Source organism: Chiloscyllium punctatum, unplaced genomic scaffold (assembly GCF_047496795.1).
Source record: "Chiloscyllium punctatum isolate Juve2018m unplaced genomic scaffold, sChiPun1.3 scaffold_447, whole genome shotgun sequence".
NCBI lineage: Eukaryota > Metazoa > Chordata > Chondrichthyes > Orectolobiformes > Hemiscylliidae > Chiloscyllium > Chiloscyllium punctatum.
The window spans coordinates 125,001-129,737 of NW_027310181.1; positions in this window are offsets into that span (position 1 = coordinate 125,001).

A 4,737-nucleotide genomic window follows, 5' to 3' on the forward strand; every position below is an offset into this window, starting at 1 on the left:
GTTGGTATAAATCAGTAACCACCGACACTTAGAATATTTTCGGGTTGGTATAAATCAGTAACCACCGACACTTAGAATTTTTTCGAGTTGGTATAAATCAGTAACCACCGACACTTAGAATATTTTCGAGTTGGTATAAATCAGTAACCACTGACACTTAGAATTTTTTCGAGTTGGTATAAATCAGTAACCACCGACACTTAGAATATTTTCGGGTTGGTATAAATCAGTAACCACCGACACTTAGAATATTTTCGGGTTGGTATAAATCAGTAACCACCGACACTTAGAATTTTTTCGGGTCGGTATAAATCAGTAACCACTGACACTTAGAATATTTTCGAGTTGGTATAAATCAGTAACCACTGACACTTAGAATATTTTCGAGTTGGTATAAATCAGTAACCACCGACACTTAGAATATTTTCGACTTGGTATAAATCAGTAACCACTGACACTTAGAATTTTTTCGGGTTGGTATAAATCAGTAACCACCGACACTTAGAATTTTTTCGAGTTGGTATAAATCAGTAACCACCGACACTTAGAATATTTTCGACTTGGTATAAATCAGTAACCACCGACACTTAGAATATTTTCGAGTCGGTATAAATCAGTAACCACTGACACTTAGAATATTTTCGACTTGGTATAAATCAGTAACCACTGACACTTAGAATATTTTCGACTTGGTATAAATCAGTAACCACCGACACTTAGAATATTTTCGAGTCGGTATAAATCAGTAACCACTGACACTTAGAATTTTTTCGACTTGGTATAAATCAGTAACCACCGACACTTAGAATTTTTTCGAGTTGGTATAAATCAGTAACCACCGACACTTAGAATTTTTTCGGGTTGGTATAAATCAGTAACCACTGACACTTAGAATTTTTTCGAGTTGGTATAAATCAGTAACCACTGACACTTAGAATATTTTCGGGTTGGTATAAATCAGTAACCACTGACACTTAGAATATTTTCGACTTGGTATAAATCAGTAACCACCGACACTTAGAATATTTTCGAGTCGGTATAAATCAGTAACCACTGACACTTAGAATTTTTTCGACTTGGTATAAATCAGTAACCACCGACACTTAGAATTTTTTCGAGTTGGTATAAATCAGTAACCACCGACACTTAGAATTTTTTCGGGTTGGTATAAATCAGTAACCACTGACACTTAGAATTTTTTCGAGTTGGTATAAATCAGTAACCACTGACACTTAGAATATTTTCGGGTTGGTATAAATCAGTAACCACTGACACTTAGAATATTTTCGAGTTGGTATAAATCAGTAACCACCGACACTTAGAATATTTTCGACTTGGTATAAATCAGTAACCACTGACACTTAGAATTTTTTCGAGTTGGTATAAATCAGTAACCACCGACACTTAGAATTTTTTCGAGTTGGTATAAATCAGTAACCACCGACACTTAGAATTTTTTCGAGTCGGTATAAATCAGTAACCACTGACACTTAGAATATTTTCGACTTGGTATAAATCAGTAACCACTGACACTTAGAATATTTTCGGGTCGGTACAAATCAGTAACCACCGACACTTAGAATTTTTTCGGCTCAGTAGAAATCAGTAACCAAGCGCATTTTTGAATTGGTTACTGATTTCTCCGTTCGAGTTGCGGCTGCAGTTGGCTTCAAATAGTGGTGGGGGCTTAATTATCGCCGAGGGGAGCATGTCCCGGTGGTGTGGCCGAGGATGGAGTGCCTTTTGAAGGGGGTGTTTCTGAATTTGGACCCTTTTTGAGTTGCATGGCCGGATGGGTGTGGTTTTGAAGGGTGTGTCTGTCTGGAGTGGCACCGGCGTTGGTGTGAGGCTGAGGGTGGGCGTTCGGTTCCTGGTTAGGGATAGGGAAAGGGTGAGACTTAGCTTTAGTGCTCGTGCCCCCGATTTTGGTAATGTTTGACGTCAATTTTCCAAGGAGGCGAATGCAAGGCTTCAGAGGGACTTTGAGTGTTCGGGGGCGGGGTAGCTCAGCCGGATTTGCCCCGGCGGTTCTGCGGACGGTGTTGACTTCGAGGGCGGACCGGCCCCCGTGTTCAGTCCGAATATCGTGCATTGTTAACGGCGGGAAGTGTTCCAAAAGGGAATGGGATTGAATGTGACTGCTGAAGCCGACTTTGAGACCTGTAACGCGGGTAGCTCAGCCGGATTTGACCCGGCGGTTCTGGCGACGGTCTCGCCTTCGAGGGGGGAGCGCCCCGCGTGTTCAGGCCGAATTTTGTGCATTTCCATCGGCGGGAAGAGGTCCAAACGGGAATGGGATTGAATGTGACTGCTGAAGCCGACATTGAGACCTCTAACGCGGGTAGCTCGGCCGGATTTGACCCGGCGGTTCTGCCGAAGGTCTCACCTTCGAGGGGGGAGCGTCCCGCGTGTTCAGGCCGAATATCGTGCATTGTTAACGGCGGGAAGTGTTCCAAAAGGGAATGGGATTGAATGTGACTGCTGAAGCCGACATTGAGACCTCTAACGCGGGTAGCTCGGCCGGATTTGACCCGGCGGTTCTGGCGACGGTCTCGCCTTCGAGGGGGGAGCGTCCCGCGTGTTCAGGCCGAATTTTGTGCATTTCCATCGGCGGGAAGAGGTCCAAACGGGAATGGGACTGAATGTGACTGCTGAAGCCGACATTGAGACCTCTAACGCGGGTAGCTCGGCCGGATTTGACCCGGCGGTTCTGCCGAAGGTCTCACCTTCGAGGGGGGAGCGTCCCGCGTGTTCAGGCCGAATTTTGTGCATTTCCATCGGCGGGAAGAGGTCCAAACGGGAATGGGATTGAATGTGACTGCTGAAGCCGACATTGAGACCTCTAACGCGGGTAGCTCGGCCGGATTTGACCCGGCGGTTCTGCCGAAGGTCTCACCTTCGAGGGGGGAGCGCCCACCGTGTACAGGCCGATTTTCATGCATTTCCAACCGTGGGAAGGGGTCCGAAAGGGGATGGGGGTGAACGTGACTGCTCAACCCGACTTTGAGACCTGTAACGCGGGTAGCTCAGCCGGATTTGACCCGGCGGTTCTGGCGACGGTCTCGCCTTCGAGGGGGGAGCGTCCCGCGTGTTCAGGCCGAATTTTGTGCATTTCCATCGGCGGGAAGAGGTCCAAACGGGAATGGGATTGAATGTGACTGCTGAAGCCGACATTGAGACCTCTAACGCGGGTAGCTCGGCCGGATTTGACCCGGCGGTTCTGCCGAAGGTCTCACCTTCGAGGGGGGAGCGTCCCGCGTGTTCAGGCCGAATTTTGTGCATTTCCATCGGCGGGAAGAGGTCCAAACGGGAATGGGATTGAATGTGACTGCTGAAGCCGACATTGAGACCTCTAACGCGGGTAGCTCGGCCGGATTTGACCCGGCGGTTCTGCCGAAGGTCTCACCTTCGAGGGGGGAGCGCCCACCGTGTACAGGCCGATTTTCATGCATTTCCAACCGTGGGAAGGGGTCCGAAAGGGGATGGGGGTGAACGTGACTGCTCAACCCGACTTTGAGACCTGTAACGCGGGTAGCTCAGCCGGATTTGACCCGGCGGTTCTGGCGACGGTCTCGCCTTCGAGGGGGGAGCGCCCCGCGTGTTCAGGCCGAATTTTGTGCATTTCCATCGGCGGGAAGAGGTCCAAACGGGAATGGGATTGAATGTGACTGCTGAAGCCGACATTGAGACCTCTAACGCGGGTAGCTCGGCAGGATTTGACCCGGCGGTTCTGCCGAAGGTCTCACCTTCGAGGGGGGAGCGCCCACCGTGTACAGGCCGATTTTCATGCATTTCCAACCGTGGGAAGGGGGCCGAAAGGGGATGGGGGTGAATGTGACTGCTCAACCCGACTTTGAGGCATCTAACCCGGGTAGCTCAGCCGGGTTTGACCCGGCGGTTCTGCCGACTGCCTCGCCTTCGAGGGGGGAGCGTCCCCCGTGTACAGGCCGATTTTCATGCATTTCGAACCGTGGGAAGTGGCCCAAAAGGGGATGGGGGTGAATGTGACTGCTCAACCCGACTTTGGCGCTTCCGAGCCGGGTAGCTCAGCCGGGTTTGACCCGGCGGTTCTGCCGACGGTCTCGTCTTCGAGGCGGGTGCCTCCCCCGTGTACAGGCCGATTTTCATGCATTTCGTACCGTGGGAAGTGGTCCAAAAGGGAATGGGGGTGGACGTGACTGCTCATACCGACATCGAGACTTGTAAGCCGTGTAGCTCGGCCGGGTTTGATCCGGCGGGTCTGCCGACGGTCTCGTCTTCGAGAGGGGGGCCTCCCCCGTGTACAGGCCGATTTTCGTGCATTTCCAACGGTGGGAAGAGGTTCAAAAGGGGATGGGGGTGAATGTGACTGCTCAACCCGACTCTGAGGCTTCTAACCCGGGTAGCTCGGCCGGGTTTGACCCGGCGGTTCTGCCGTCGGTCTCGCCTTCGAGAGGGGCGCCTCCCCCGTGTACAGGCCGATTTTCGTGCATTTCCAACGGTGGGAAGAGGTTCAAAAGGGGATGGGGGTGAATGTGACTGCTCAACCCGACTCTGAGGCTTCTAACCCGGGTAGCCCGGCCGGGTTTGACCCGGCGGTTCTGCCGTCGGTCTCGCCTTCGAGGGCGGAGCCTCCCCCGTGTACAGGCCGATTTTCGTGCATTTCAAACCGTGGGAAGCGGTCCAAAAGGGGATGGGAGTGAATGTGACTGCTCATACCGACCTTGGCGCTTCCGACCCGGGTAGCTCAGCCGGGTT